The sequence below is a fragment of the Perna viridis genome, chromosome 8 (genome assembly GCF_037379345.1).
Source record: "Perna viridis isolate PV_CMFRI_1.1 ecotype Kerala chromosome 8, ASM3737934v1, whole genome shotgun sequence".
Taxonomy (NCBI): domain Eukaryota; kingdom Metazoa; phylum Mollusca; class Bivalvia; order Mytilida; family Mytilidae; genus Perna; species Perna viridis.
Window position 1 is genome coordinate 26,899,831 of NC_142452.1, and position 17,455 is coordinate 26,917,285.

A 17,455-nucleotide genomic window follows, 5' to 3' on the forward strand; every position below is an offset into this window, starting at 1 on the left:
TCACGTCGTTACGGGAGATTTAACCATCATCGAAAACGAATCTCTGCGTAATATCCTTTCTAAAGGTCCCAAGTACCGTGAATCACGCTCCATAAATTGGAATTATAACTTTAAAGTTCTTATTGATGCCGTCGAGGACTATGCAAGAAAATGAATAAAACGAGAACAAGAAGACATTGATTCTCTGTCAGAGTGGTTAAAGGCCGTGAGGTCTTTAATTATGAAACGAATGAAAATTTTAAGTAGGTCAATGAGTGCCAAGGCTACATCAGTTTTTAAAGACCCCGGATGTAGCAAAAACATTGTCTACTATGCATGACAAATATGTTCTCGTACCAGCAGACAAAGCCCAAAACAATATTGTTTTTGTCTGCAAAACGTTTTACGTCTAATGTTTATTATCAGATGTAGACGTAGAAAATAATAGCAGTGATAAGACCTATACTGCTATCACACTCTCGAAAGAAGAAATTGTTGAAAACCATAAATCTGTGCTATCCATTTTTGGTCTCTCTACCAAGGACGATGATTGTGATTTACCGTCTATGTACTGGATTCCTAAACTCCACAAGAATCCATACAAACAACGTTTCATAGCTGGATCTGCAAAATGTACCACCAAACTTCTTTACTCACAACTGTCAAAGAGGGTCTGCAGTCCTACCACAACTTGTTACTCTTGTTGAATATCTTTTCGCTAGATCCTTCAAACTCAGTTTCCGCTATATAGATGACGTTTAATCTGTAAACAATCCTAATTTCGGGGATTTGATACATCGCATCGACCCAAAAGAACTTGAGATAAATGAAGTGAAGTCAGCCTCATATCTTGACCTACACTTAATAATCGATGGTAAAGGAAAACTATTGACCAAACTTTACAATAAATGTGATGACTTTTCATTCAGAATTGTCAACGTTCCTTTCAAATGTGACAACATCCCTTCAGCACCTGCGTATGAAGTGTTCATATCACAATTCATACATTATGCCAGAGCTTGCCGAAAATACGCAGACTTTTTGTATCGCACTAGAACTCTAACAAATAGGCGTCTGGAAAAGGGTTATGTTGCTACAAGATTGAAGTCATCACTACAGATGTTTTGGGTCGTCATCATGAACTCGTGGATCGTTATGGTGTATCCATTTGCACCATGAAAACTGATTTATACAAAGGGTCATAGTTTTCCTTTCCTCATTTGTCTACCCAGAACTTGACTTTTTATGAGCAACTCGGCGGTTGTTTCTAGAAAAACAGAGGACGCTTACCCTACCGGTGCACCTGGTCCATGCTTCCAGTTTTTAGTGGAGTCCGAGTTGCTGATTTGCTTTTGTTACTTTGCATGTATGATTTTAGTTACTATATGTTCTTTGTTTTGTATGTCTTTTTCCATGTCTGGTCTTTGTCCATAGAATACATTCTTTTGATTACCGCTATAAACTTTGGTTCCCTTGATTACTCTTTAAAGCTTTACTATTCGAGCTCAGACATCATACAAGAAAAAACCCACTTTAATAGATGTTCAATTTTGATATTATCAACATATTCGATGCAAGAGAATCTATTGCTTAAAAGGGAGAAAAAATAAAAGAGTTGATCGCACCAATCCACCATATGAAATGAGATGAGAATTTCATTGCGTAAAAAATTACTTACTAGGGAAATTCTATGTATTGTCTACACTTAAAATATTTGGTTTTTATAAATTTGTGTAAATAAGTGAGTACAAAATTCAAATTCTTTTACTTGCTGAAGATAATATCAACGTTCGTACATTTTTGTAATAGTACAAAAACCAAGTTTAGTTATCAAATCTCAATCATACTTTTCCATTTACAAAAATAGTAAATCATAAATGTAACAATGATAACAACGACGGAACTGAAAAAAACATAATTTATTTGAGTATGTTGATCCGCAAATTACTAAACCAGATATTGTTATAGAATATGACTGTAGAAAAATGTATATTCGAATCAACGATCAACGAACAGAATTATAGCACACTTACGAAATTTGATTTGAAAAATATTCCTAACACTTTTCTACAGGAACATTTGCAGGAAATTGAAGAGTTGATTTTATCTCTTTACTTAGAACGTATTAATCAACAGGATTTGGATTAAGTTTATAGTAACTTTGTCAACCTATTGAAAAACGAAATGTTGGAAAAATTGCACCATAAAAGTATCAAGCTGTCATCAAGGACCAATAATAATAAACGGCGAGTGAAAAAACCATGGTGGACAGAAGAATGTACAAATCTACGAAATAATATGTGCGCTGCTGAAATGGAAATGCTTAGATGTACGTCCGAATCTGGAAAACGTGCGCATAGACATGAATTCACTCGTAAACGGAAATTGTTCGACAGTGAGACTCAACGAGCGAAACGACGATATTGGAGAGATCAATTAAATGATATTGACAATCTAGGAACATCAAATAAGAATAAATTTAGGAAAAAGATTGGGCGAGTTGGAATAGTCGAAGATTGGAAGAAAAGTATCCCATTGTCCGTGACATTACAGAACGAACCGTCTATCACGGCCGCAACACTATTATTAACGAATGGATGCAATCTTTTATTAACTTGCTTAACCCTACTGACTCTGAAAATATTCTTACTGTGGATCTTACTAGTTCGCCACGAAATTTCAATCGAAGAGGTTAAACTGGCTGTGCAGAGCCACTGCTGTAAACATTCGAACTATAGATTACATCAACAGTTTCTAGGGTGTGATACTGAAGATTGGTATGACAATATGAACATCCATGAAACAACAGTTTTCACGAAAGTATTAGATAAACTGCTTTTTAATTTGAAGAATAAGTGTACAGGAGACCGCCATCGTGATTCAGCGTGACAAAATGAAACTGGCGGAAATATGTTACGGACATACAGACTCTTTAAAACTAACATTAGTTGTGAGATGTATTTTCGTGTTTTACAATCTCCGGCTCAACGTAGGGCGTATTCACAATTTCGATGCGGGGTTGCACCTTTGCGTATAGACACTGGACGCTATGAACGTTTGCCAATTAACGAAAGAACTTGCTTTTCCTGTGGAGATAAAATAGAGACAGAGGAACATGTACTATTAGAATATCCATTGTATGAAGACTTGTAAAAAGAAATGTGCGATTTTATTGTCAAAGAACACGAAAACTATAACATGTTTACTAATAACGAAAAACTGTCTATAATATTAGGAAGCCAAAAGATCAATGTGATTTATATGTGTGCCAAAACCTGCTTTTAGACAGGAGAAGGCGTTTTTTATACCGATAATTTATTATGGTTTGATCTTATTTTTTAGACTTGTAAGGTGTAATATACTTGTCTTATTTATCTATCTATTTTTGACAATATTAAGCTATAAGTCGGATAAATGTTTAGTATAGTTGTCTTTTTAGAGTTTTATTTTTGCTATTTTTATCGTCTCTCATAATTCTTAATAAAATGGCATTAACATTAATATTTTTCTAATTAGTGTGTAATTTTTTTTATGTATTTTATATGTATATATTAATGGTGAGTCGTAAATAAAATAAATATCTATCTACCTATAACAATATCTGATTTTACAGTATACAAATATAGTTCTCGTTAATAATTACACTGTGTGTGTTATAAGCCTACTCAGTTTGCTATCAAACCGTAAGATAATTTTCTTACAATATGACCTGTGAATGAACTGCTTACGTGTGTAATTAAACTTCCAGGATAAATATGTTTTACAATGATCAATAAAGAAACAGTATAAGACCCTTCGTTTCCGTTATAAAACATAAATATAACGCATATTAATTAAACATGACTGGGATAATTGCCTTCCACTAGTATCATAATTGGAAAATGGATAGAAAGTTTTCTTTTGGTCACGGCTGCTATAATGATACGAGTAACACAAATGAGAAATATCTAATTTATTAAATTGAAAGTTTGATTTTGCTGAATTAAAAATTTCACAAACGGAAACAACATTTCGAATAAGGAGTGATTTTCTTAAAAAGCAGCAAAGAAAAAAAATGAATATGCTATTTTAGAGAATTTTTTGGGATGCCAATATTGGTCTTTACGACTGCTTTAGGAAGAGAGAGAAAGACGTTAATATGTTTAATGAATAAAATCTAAATTGTTTATTACCTTTGCATACAATGACAATGTAAAATGTTCCCTGTGGTTCAAAGTTTTATTTTTGTTTTGTTTGTTTGTACATGATTGCTGAAGATTGATGTCGTTTGATATCTGAAATATTGCTGTTCACCGGATATAGTTTTAGAAAACTATATTTTTATGCTCAATGTATGACCAATGATTACAATAACACTATTAAAGCAGGGAAGGAAAGTTCATTTGGTCCGCCATTTAAGGAGGTAGACCTAGGGTAAGGGACATAACTCTTGAAATCAGTAATATGTTTGTATTACATACAATTTCACCAAAGCCTTTCAAGCTTTCATCTGAAATAGAATGAAATCAATCCAAGTTATTTAGATGCTTACCTGAGCTTGGTGTCAAATGCTGAATACAAACATTCCAATGATTTGTAAGAGTTGTGTCCCTTACCCAAGGTCTACCTCCTTAATTTCATAAAAAGTATGAGGAAAATTCTATGGAATTTCAGGTTCTCATCCTAATATACACTTAAAAAAATTACTCATTATATGATGAGATTTGTCATTATTTTCCATGTTTGCTTCTAACTAACAATAACTTAATCCATGTCAATTGTTTCAGCTCTTCTGATTGTAACGTAAAGCTCGTATTATCCTCATTCTTCATAGCAAGATTCTACATTTTCGGTTTCCAATACACATTTCCCAATTTCCCAATGCTTTAATCATTTTGACATCACAATAGAATTGAAACCTCGATGTCCAGAATAACATACTTGGCTGTTTTATGTATACAATATTGTATATAAAGAACGTACAAATCAAAATCTAATTCAGGTCAAAACTGACACGTCATATCAAAAGTTGAGAGATTTTTTATTAAAAACAAAGAAAATTTGAATATTGAACTTTTAGTATCTGGGAGGAGTCAACTATGTATTTTTTTTACTTGAATCGACATTACTGAACTCAATTCTCCCCTGTGCACATCGATTACACCATACACATATATTGCAGCAAGTACTTGTTATTGCTTGCGTTAGAATGTTACTTGAATATATGTTTGTTACACTTCTGGCATGTTTACCATAGTATTGTATGTTATAGGTGACTGCCTCTCGTTACAGCTCTGTACTTTCTGACTGTATAATAAATTCTAAATATCTGAAAAAAGATTGTTTTCCTTTCCTCGTTTTTCTACCCCGGACTTGACTTTTTATGAGCAAGTCGGCGGGTGTTTCTAGAAAAGCAGAGGACGCTTACCCTACCGGTGCACCTGGTCTGGTCCATGCTCCCAGTTTTTAGTGGAGTCCGAGTTGCTCATTTACTTTTGTTACTTTGTATGTATGATTTTAGTTACTTTATGTTCTTTGTTGTGTATGTCTGTTTTCCATGTCTGGTCTTTGTCTCTGGAATACATTCTTTTGATTACCGCTATAACCTTGGTTCCCTTGATTACTCTTACAGGTAGAAAAAGAAAAAACAAGGAAATATTTATTAAATATAAACAAAAAAAAAATTGCTGATTTCTTTGGCATAAAAATGCCTATGTGTAACCCTTCCCTACGGTTCAATGTTTTGTTTATGTTTTTTTAATTGTTATAAATATACACGACTGCTGAATACAATAGATGTCGTATAACAGTTGACGTACATTTTGGTATTGCTGTTCACCGGATACATTTTCAAAGATGTTAAGTAAAACATGTAATACAATGTTCATATGTGCAATGTACTATGATCTGTGATGACAAGAATACTATTGGAGCAGGATATTAATGTTTTTTTGTCAGTTATTTTAATTTCATAATAAGAGTAAGGAAAATTTCTATCGAATTTCAGATTTATTTTCCTACTATTCACTTAAAAGTTTTGACTATATATATATGCTCCTAACTAAATCCATGTTCTAATATGACGCGCTTCATATGTCTTTAGACCACAGCCGTGGTAAAAAAAGAGATAGAAACATAACCAATATTTCATGCAACACAAAGACTGTGTATATTCAAAATATACCAAGCTTGTCCTATAAGAATCGAAATAAAGCACGTAAACTGGCTATATCATGTATGCCGTTATCTAACCCCTCGCTATCGCTCGCGGTAAAACAATGCGACATAAATGGCCTGCTCCTGGTAAAACATTGATAAAATAAAGTTTCCGTGATTTATTTCTTAAACAACTATTACAGTTCTTCTGTTAGGTAAAGCTTGTATCTTCCGAATAGCCCTTTCCTTTCACATTATTGTCATATTTTCAATTTTCCATATCCCATACCACAATTCTCGATAATTTCATCAATTTAAAAACGCAACAGGATTAAAAATCTCGATATTAAGAAATAAAGTTCTTAATTTTGTTATGATTTTCGTTGGTTCTCGAACCGATTATCGCTATTTGGTAAAAAAAGGCAGTATATACTGCATAATCGTAAAAATGAAATGAATGAAAATGTAAGTTACATGCCTCATGTTAATGTGACATATTTAATTAGGCTTTAATTATTAGATTATTTAATATTTTTTTCAACAACAGGGAGTTTTTCATATTTTTCGGTGGAGTGCTACGTGACGTCAAGGATGTTATACAGCTATAATATCATTTTCATTCTCAGTCGACTGATCGTGAAATTGAAAATTATCGTATAGCAAGATCAAAGAGATTTTAAACAAAATAGGATAAAATATTATAAAGATACTACTATAAATATTATGAGAAAATTAAAAATGGAACATTCTGAAATTCGACTTCGGTAATTTTCCAATTGCCAGTTCACTAATTTCTGAATAGTTAAAAGCATGTTATTTTTTTTTATCTCAGTTACAAAATACAAAAATCTATATTGCACTTGGTGTTAAAGACTATAATCAGTTTTTGAAATATTCCATCAAAGGCGCTCAACAGGCTGGTATAATAAATTTGACACACATTTAACACAACCGTTTGCAAACAGTTAACTAAATGTGGTAAAATGCATCTATTGTGGCATTACATTTCTAATAAATTATTGCCAGTTTCCGTAGTATTGACCTTGGACAATGACATAACCGATTTACAAATCGTTGTTCAGATGAAATAGGTAATAAATTGCATATGGTAGGGGAAGTCATTATTCTGTATCAGGAAATGGTTGGATTCATCACTGATGTGTTCATTTTTATACAAATCGGTCGACTATCTGAAAAAGTATTGGTTACAATGCTACTTTAACGTGAATAATGAAACATTCAGATCTATTTAATGTCTAACGTACGTGGCATGATCATTTGCTTATTAAGTGTACGTTTTTGTAGGAATCAGGCAAAAAATAAGGGAAAAAAATCAGAAACATGCATGTCAAATACCCACCGATCTGACAATAAATGTCACTCAAGAATGTTTTCTCTATTTGAAAAAAAAAATATTATGTGATCTCTGCATCATTGGATTTGCTCAGAAATTGTTCAATAGAATCGTAGACAAATGAGCATCTTGACAGAGTTATCTGCCCTTGAAATATTCATTTTCAGTGCATTTCAGTTAAATTGTAAATCAACGGTCCAGGATGTTATAGAAAACCATGTCTGTTTTCCTTGATTCTGATGGTGCAAATAGTCAAATTAAAAATGACGTTTTTTTTTCATAGTGTTTCACCGATTGCCTGATTCTTACAGGAACTGACACTTAAACAAAATATTATTGACCTATTGATTTATCCTCATCGCACGTGGTGTAGTAATTTTGAAGGCATTGATTTGTGCACGTGCTATGGAGATACCAATAACTAAGAATTAATACTAAGAATTTACTCCTATAAACTTATTCATTAATCCAACCAAAATTGAATGATTGCTAAATTACATTTAACTCCGTCAATACGAACTACAGGGACGCCAATTTATGTTTTATTTGTTACAACAAAACGTATGATATTTATATTGATTATTAAATAAGAAAGAAATGTGTTTCATTAACCAAACCTTTTCAACCTTATTTAGTACAGAGAACACAATATTCAGAGATAAAAGATGTTTCTTAATTTTTTGTGTGTGTTTTTTTATATTCTCCGCTTGAAAAACAGAAATGAATAATAATCATGTTGTCCATCCGTCCGTCCGTTCGTTCCGAGTTTTGTTCAACAACTCTTGTTTAAACTTCAACACAATGCTATTACATGTGCTTTTGTACCTCCATTATTATTTTCCATACGCATTTTGGGGGGTTTCTTCATGGAAAACATGGATTTTATTTCTTTTCGAACAGGGGCATCTTCTAATCTCTTAAATCGCTGAATAGAATATGATGAAATTATCACATATTATTTATGAAATAATGCCATGGTGCCCTTCTTATTTTGTTAAATGTTCCATCTTAATTTGAGTTTTTTTCTAAATGGTTTCTAGGGAGGGGACCAAGTGAGCTTAGCTAAAAAAAATTGTAGTTTTTTTAGCATTTAATTAGTTCTGCCCTATGTTCTACAGTACTCATAGAAGATACTCAGCGTTCTCGTCACGCTAGATCTCTATCAATGCATCGGCGACAGAATAGTTCCTCTTATTATGCAGTACCATTATGAATAAGTCGGTTGACGTCTATCGAGTGATTTATAACATAAGAATCACATTAAGTAGATATTCTGATGAGAAATTGTGAAGTATTATGCGATCGTTTTGTCCACATCATCATCCTGTACGTTTTTAAAGTTATCTTTCAGTAAACTAAATTTTCGTCTTAAGGGGTTGGATTTAAATATTAATTTGTATGGCTGATTGGACTATTAAACTTCTAATATTGCTTTTATGTTGCTATCGTGTACAGTAATTTACGGATTTGTTCAATTTGGTTTATGAGAGGAGACTGAAACAAAGGAGTGGATTTTTTTTTATAGACGACTGACAACGCTTTTGCTACCTAATTGTACAATGTAGCCAAATCAAATAGAATAAAATGCAAGTATCAAGCAAATCAATACATTTTCAACCTAGCTTTTTAGTTCTACAATATAGTTAGGTTGAGTGTTTTAAGAAGTATGAAAAAAGATGAATTTTTTTCAAAATTGACGAGTACATTTAACGAAAAAAATCCATCTCTGATTCAACTGATTTGTTATATGGTTTGAGTCCACGTACGCAATCTGGTAATGACATTGAAGTGTTATCAAAGTCTAAAACACGACAGGTGTCTTGCAAGAAGTAGCAACTGTTTACCCTTCCGGAATTTTTAGTTCCTGTTTGTGTTGCTCTTCTCTAATTGTAATTTGATGTTTTGACTCTATTCGGTTGTCCTTGCCAGTACATGCATGTGCGTTCTCGACCATGGATTCCCCCTTTGTTTTGTAAAATCCCTTTTCATCGACACTTCGTTTTTTTTTTTTCGCTTTTCTAAGAACATGGTTTATCCTAGCGAGTCAAATCGCTAATCTAATTACAGTATGCATCCAAAGGGAATATTATACATTCAGAATGGCATTAATTTAGTCATGCAATAGCTGTTTCAAGTCAAAAATGAATTCATCAATGTTCAAAGAGATACCGAAATGAATTTAGAGATTTAAATATCGAATTCTTTTTTAATCATAACTTTATAATAGCTTCCAAGGAAAATGTCGTTCAGTGAAAAATGGACAACCAACGAAAAGTTGAATTCAGCTATCGAATTATCTAAATTTGTGTCAATTACAAGGCTTGGATTATTGAGAAAATAAACACAAATAATCAGGTAGTTTTTAACGACATAATAACATTGAATAATTAAACTTAACATGCATTTCGGGCTTTATTAGATAGTGGGATGTCAGATGGTTAGATTTATAGGCTTCCAAAATAATTAAATCTTAATATTGCAAAATATTTATTCAAATTGTGAACAAGTATCTGGCGACTTTTTTTTCTTATAGTTTTAATTAAAGATAGAGCAATGTACATATTAAAGAACATGTTTGCTTTCGATAGGATTGCACATTGTAACAAATAACCAAACTCTCCAATAAAAAAAATAAGAGAAGCCATTTAGTATGGTTACAATGCTATCTATATTGTTGACATTAAAAATTCTAAACAACTGTTTATTTTATTTTTTTTATTTTGTTTTTGTTTCTAAATTTAGTTTTTAAATTTAATAAAACTAATGATAACAATGCATCTTTTACATTCAAATAAATGCAAACTGACAGAAAGAAACAACGTAAAAACATTTGAAGTCATATCTATTCAAAACTAATTTAAAGTTAAGTAAAAAAAATGTTACATTTTTACATTATTATCACTTGCTTAAACGTATATATATATTCTGATAAAACCGATGTGGTACAAAGGTATGCAGAGGGAAATACAATCATAGTTTTTGTAGATGTCAGAGAGAATCCAGAGAGTCATTTATAATTCTAATGAATTTGCACAATTTTCTTAGTTTGGATTGCTGTTTTTTTATTCATAACAGCACTAAATTTTAAAATATTAGAGTTAGATATGGATTTTTAATCAATGTAAAGCTTTCTATCGTTTCGAAAATTTGGACATTCCATCAGGTAGTGGTACTCATCACGAATGGCCTCTCTGCATACAGGGCATGTTCGTTGAATACGCTCTATATTTTGCCATGTGCCGCTTTCTATTGGTAGTTTGTGGTTCGTTGTCCTAAACTTCGAAAATATAATAACATCTTTGTCGTTAGGTATGTTAAAATATTGTTCGAAGTTATGTGAATTCTTGAATAACCGATAGTTAATAGTTTTTGGTGAGTTGTTGATGTTTCCTGCCCATTTATGCTTATACTGGTCCTCTAGTCTTTGTTTTATTACGTGTTTTATATTAGTTGTATTTTGAAAAGTCCAAAGATACGAAAATCCACAATTATCGAGAATATTTTTCATCTTGTCTAGAAGTCGTGATCTAAATGTAGATATTTGCGTTAATCTAAATAGGTATTTTAATATGATTGAAGCAATTTTGTTTTCTTTTCCTGTTATCAGTTTTGTCCAAAACGATAACATTTTGGTTTTTATGTCTATGTATAACGGAAACAACCCAATTCTCCATAAATGACATCATTCTGAGTCGATGAGTTTAGGTGTAAGAGGATCTTATAAAATTTTAATTGTACTCTTTCCAAAATGTCAATATTTTCAAATCCCCATATTTCACATCCATATAGTAATATCGGTCTGACAAGTATATTGAATAGATCTATGTGGCACTTTATAGATAGATTATGCAGACGACCTTTCCTTAGAACTTGATACATAACACAAGTTGCTTTGTCCTTTAGTTGCTGTTTGCATTGTTTCAAACTGCCAAATTTACTAAAGGTAATTCCTAAATAATAAAGTTGTTTAATACTTCGATTTGACGTCCGTTGTAGTAGAAATTTGGATAATTTGTTCTTCCTCTTGAGAAAATCTTAGTTTTGTTAACATTAACTTTTATCTTCCATGTCTCGCAATAGTTTCTAAACTTGTTCAAGGCTTCTTGCAGTTGTTCTGATGTTTCAAGTAAGATCGCTGTATCATCGGCATGCAAGATTATAAAAAAAAATTAGAAATATTCCTAGCTGTTCTTCAATATCTGAACTTATGTTGTTCAATCAGCCAATATTTTCGGAAATTAGGTAATCTTCCAAGTCATTTAAGTACAAATAAAACATAAAAGGCGACAGATTTTCACCTTGTCTAACGCCAACTTCACATGGGAATAATGCCGATGTTTGATTATCATAACTTAGGCTTTATTTTATATTCTGGTACATATTGTAGATAGTACGGAACATTTTACCGTCTATATTGTTGCTTAATAATGTATTCCAAAGAGATTTACGATCAACAGTATCAAATGCCTTTTCAAAGTCTACAAATACGCAGAATAGTTTCTTTTTAGAGTGTTGTTGAATTTCTATCAGGGAATTAACTTAAAGGATGAATGCACAATCAATTGTTGAGTAGTTTTCTCGTTTGGGTTTTCTTTTAACAGTGATGTTTGCTCAGCAAATTTCTTGAGGCGCTCATTTAATACGGCTGTAACAACTTTTCCAAAACAGCTAACAATGGTTATTGGTCTATAGTTTTTGGGGTCACCTTTTTCTCCCTTGTTCTTGTAAATCTGTTTATAGTTCCTTGGGTCCATTTCATAGGAATTTTTCCGGATTCGAATATCACATTGAATATTTTCACGTACACGTCTATTAGGATATGGGACGGTGATTTTAAATATTCGTTGATCAGTCCGTCTTCTGCACAAGCATTATTATTTTTCAAATTTTTTAATGAATTTAACATTTCATCTTTTGTTATTTCACAGTTTAACAAGTTATTAATCTCCTGTCCACTGTATCGTGTATTCGGGTAAATTTCGTGTGCTTCGTCTTCTTCGGGTGGAGCTCTGTTAAGTTCTTTGAAATAAGTGACCAGTTTTTCGAAGTCGATATTAGATTGGTTTGTAGTTTTCTTTGAGTTTAGGATTCGCAAAAATTCTTTGGAATCATTTTGTTTTAAGTTATCCATTTCGTTTCTAATTTCTCTTCTGTGTTCCTTGTGTGCTTTATTTAAGATATTTTCATATTCTTTCTCGACATCTTTAGTTATTTGTCGATGAAATGGTGACATGTTTTTCTCTCGTTTCAGCTATGGAATTTTACCCTTGCTACTTTGCAATTATTGTTAAAAAACGGTTTGTAATCTTTAATTTTTGATATATTATTTCCTCTGACTTTATAATATCAAAACGTTTTTTTCTGCCGCATCAATTGATACATTTCCAATTTTATTAGTTATTGAGTCTACACTTTCTTGCGTTACTTCTATGGCATCGCCCATTTCAGAATTTATAATTTCTATTTCTGTTAAATTCAGATTTCTAAATAAAGGTTTGATTTATCATTTTTCCATTTTCTTAGGGACTTAACATTTTGCTTGTTAACTAGGATCTCGTCGTTTTGGCAGTCGGTATACCTTTTTTTGTTTCAACAAAATATCTAATGCCAAATGGACATCTGAGTAGAGACATGAAAATTCTAGTACTGTCAAATCTATGAAGTTTTTGAAAAAGGTCTTCGTTGCATAAACAGTAGTCAAATACACTAGAATAACGGCATGTAAACTTTCCGTTTAAGTCGCCCGGTGTTCTGCTATTCATTATAAAAAAGTTATTTCCACGACAAAATTCTAATAATTGGTTTCCGAATCATTTTCTTTTGTTATCCCTACTATTTCTTTTGCGATTAAATCCTAACTTTTCTAAAGTGCAGATGGCATTAATTGACATATTTTCCATTTCTACTACATTCAAATCACTATCAGGGATATAGATAAAATCGTCTTCTGAACCGGTCCTTGCATTAAAATCGCCAAGACTTTGAAAATTTGTTCGACAGCTCGAGGTATTCCATCCCTATTTCATTAATTGCATCAGGCGAAGAGTAAGAAGTATATTCTGGAGGAACATAAACAACTCCCAAGAGTATATCGTCTTTTGAACTAATTTTGTTTGTTATTTTACACCATAAGACATTTTTACATTCTGTTTTAATATATTCAATAGTTTCCTTAAGATTTGTTTTGTATGCTATAGCCAAACCTCCTGATCTTCTCTTGCCAATTTTCGATCTGTTTTTGAAAATAAATTCGTATCCTTGTAAATCAATACTATCGATATCACCAAGTTTTGTTTCTGCAAAGCCAGCAATGTCATTTTGTTTGATTAATTCGCAAAATTCAGGGTATTTAAGTTTTGATATTATTCCACAACAATCAATGAACATAAGTTTTAAATAATTAGAATGCGTATTTAAAATGTTCTAGGAAACTCTCGATCTGTCCTACATATGTGTAGTGACATTTTCTTCATTTATAGGTTCCTTTGAGTCAGTTTCAAAGCGAGCTCTTTTGAACCAACGTTCTGCTACGATCTTGTTTTCAACTTCTCGTGTTTGATTTTCACGGATGAGGATATCTCGGTATTCATTGCTTTTAGTTTCAGATGATTCGTACGGTTTTCCGTTTATATATAATTTGTCTCTCACCATTTTAACTTTCTTACCTTCGCTCTTAGCTTTTTTCATGACCGGGTATAGTAATTTCCGTCTTTTCTCGATTTCGGGGGGAAATTTTTCACTAATTCCATAGCGCTTTCCCTTCAACTTATTTTCGTTGTTTAGAACTTCTTCTAATTCGTAATGGTGGATAAATTTTGCTATATCGGGCATACGCCGTTTAGTCCTGGCTTTCCAAACCTATGGAAATTGCCTAGATTTACTCTGTATGGTATTCCGAGCTCGTTTGAGATAAAGTTCTCCGCTTCAGTTGACATATTTCATCGCGCTGAAATGCTAAACCGGAGAAAATCAGGTTGTCTTTCATACTTCTACACTTAAGATCTAGCACTTCTGCCTGTAGTTCTTTAACAAATTCGTGGTTTGTATTCCCTGTTCTTTCTCTATTGTCTCAATTTTCCTTTTATTTCGGTTATCTGTTCCGCATTTGTTGAATATTTGCCAAGGTATGAATCGACTATTTATCCCATTTGTTCGAAGCTATGCTCTACTTGCTTATTTTTCTCTTGTAATTCTTCTATTAAGTCTTCGTTCCTGTGAACACGCGTTGCTAGATTTGATAAGTTTTCACTTAGTTGAGTGATTTTCTGCACCTCCCGTTCGATGTTCTCCATGCGTGTTGATAAACCATGGATCATTTTCGTTATTTCCAGGAGAATTATTCTTGAGCCTTTAGGTCCAAGCTCGTTTTCTAGTTCTAGATCATCATCAGTTTGTAGAGGAGTTGTCGCCATTTTGACATTACTATTGTATTGAATTGTTATCGTACGTTGTGACGTCCTGGTTTTAGAAGTTTCTATCGCATATCAAATATTAAATTTAAAAGTTCATTTTCTAGGTAAATTATCGTCTATTTAGCCACAAGGAAACCAGCACCGACGAAACTTGAAATTTTCACCAGGATTTTATGCAGACATTACGTTATGGCATCTTTGAAACGGAGTTTTCAGCAGGAGCAATTTTCATGCAGCTTCCCTCAGCAACGTACCTGAAGTCCGTTATAAAAGCAACGATACCATGATCAGACGAGTAAAATGATATCCTTAATACAGTACCAATACTAAACAATGAACAACGACAAAACATAATAAATAAAACTTATTTCAATAAGCTATTGTTATATCATAATTTGGTTAAAACATGACCATGTGATATTCATTAATATGCGGTAAATGACAAAATGGCATTACCATGTGATAATGCCCAGGTCACTATCACATGATGATGCCCTCTTCAAATTGTTCAATCAAATATACATAATAGTTACACACGTAGACGGCATTGTCGATAAATTTACTACCCCTAGGGAGTGATTATGCCTTCAACATTGAAAATGCCTTCACTTGCGGCTCAGGGCATCATCAAGATTTCAAGCAATTGTCTCGTGGACAATCAATGTATCACGGTAATGCTATATATAAGCAACTGTTGTATAATTACCGACTAATAGAATACATTGAATCACTAAGCAACCCAGAACCCATTACTAATTGGGAATATGTACCTGGTGAAGTGTAATGGTAAGCGTCCTCTTTTTTTTTCAAGAATAACACAAAAAGTACGCATTGCTTAAAACCAAATGAATCATGCTTGGAACATGTAAATTCGGCGTGCTAGTTACATAAACATATAATGCTGAAGAACTTTTATCTGAAAGAGTGGTCTATCCAGAATATTACCCTATAATGATGAAGTATAAGTAAAGCAGGTAAATTTCAAGATGACGAATAACTAAAATAACATTGGGGATTAATAAAAGGGGAAACAACCCACACTAAGTTTTGTAATTTGTTTTGAAAATTGCGCGTATGTATGGCCGATAAGGTAACGTCGGAAGACTTATGGTCTAATAACACACATTTCCGTTTAAACACATTTTGCAACTCATATAAAAACTAGAAGCTTTTATTCATGTCGTTTTCCTTGAAACGAACAAAACCGAACTTGCAGTGTTAATTTCTGAAGGATTACAAAATTATATTTCATTGCCTTGAACCTTCATATAGGAAGGTCGCAAACTTACAGGTCGTTAGCCTTTAATTGGACATACAACACATATATCTTCGTATTCCAAAGGCCTAACTTAATCGCAGGATCGATGATTGGTATTTCGATTTATTTGGCTATAATGGTGCGTTTTCGAATAAAAATCTCGACGCCACGTTATCAAAAACCGTTATGTTTATGGTTTATGTTTACAGTCGAGATTATATATTGCAATACGAACCGAATAACAACTTTAAACTGATATTCAAAATTGTCTAGGGCTTAACAATGGCACCTTTTCTCAACCTAGCATATAAATAATCATCATCATCATTGCTATTATGATTATTATTATTATTATTATTATTATTATTATTATTATTGTTGTTGTTGATGTTGTCATTTTATTTTAAACAAAAAAGTCCTGTTTTCATTAGATTGTTTTTCCCCCAAGTCACACAATGGTTCTCTCCTTATTTTGATAAAATCTATAAAAAAAAAAAGAAAGAAATACTTACATTCTGTTGTTAAATTCCTTGTATATAATCTAAATGAGGCACATCACCTTCTCTGTTTCATAAAGATCGATTCGTGCCAATGTCAAAACAAATGCTAATCTATTAATTGTCCGGCGAATTAAGCACAGCTCCTCAAATCTACAGCTATCTTGTTAATACGGTAAACGCTGAATCGATCCAAGAATCTTATTCATATCGATGCTTTATTTGTACGAAGATTTTAATTGCGTCAGGCGCTGTTCATTTAACAATATAACAATATATGGATTTTAGGCCGCAGTTTTATGTTTTATATTTTACCAATATGCAATTCGAAAGAATTAAATAGATGGTAAAGAAAGAACCCAGTGATTTCATATGAAATGTTTGGATTTGATGAAAAAGGACAATGCAAGCAAAGCAACATGAAATCACTGACATTATGAACGTATTTTAATTAAGGCAGCTTAATTACATTCACATTTTTCTTACGGTAAAAAGGGGGTAAAACGTTCGAAGGGCTGACGTAACATAAGCATTACTTGGCCTGTCTCCCAGAGTTAAATATACCAGGTCAACGAGGACCTCTTAAAAATGGCTACTTTAGGAGAACATTTCGCAGCTCTTTGTCATGTAAATTGTTGTCTGGTAGTGTTCAAAGCCATTATTGGTTTGATAGTCGATGGTTATAGATAAAGCGGGAAATATACCCTGAAAGTCTATTGGACATTTCATATAAAGACGCAATACTTCCAGAGCAATAGAATGGATTTGTGATCGATTTTATTGAATGCCGTGTAACAAAATATATCTGTCTCAAGATCTA

General features: G+C 32.5%; 1 protein-coding gene across 1 annotated transcript in view; it reads right to left on the reverse strand.

Moving 5' to 3' along the window:
* The window catches only part of LOC148610035 (DNA damage-regulated autophagy modulator protein 2-like), a 47,487-nt gene extending 30,672 nt beyond the window's left edge, over window positions 1–16,815 (reverse strand). Inside the window, exon 1 of the mRNA XM_088541942.1 lies at window positions 16,651–16,815. The gene's annotated coding sequence lies outside the window, so the exon portion shown is untranslated. The remainder of the gene's footprint in view (window positions 1–16,650) is intronic.
* Between the last annotated feature and the right edge of the window lie 640 nt (window positions 16,816–17,455).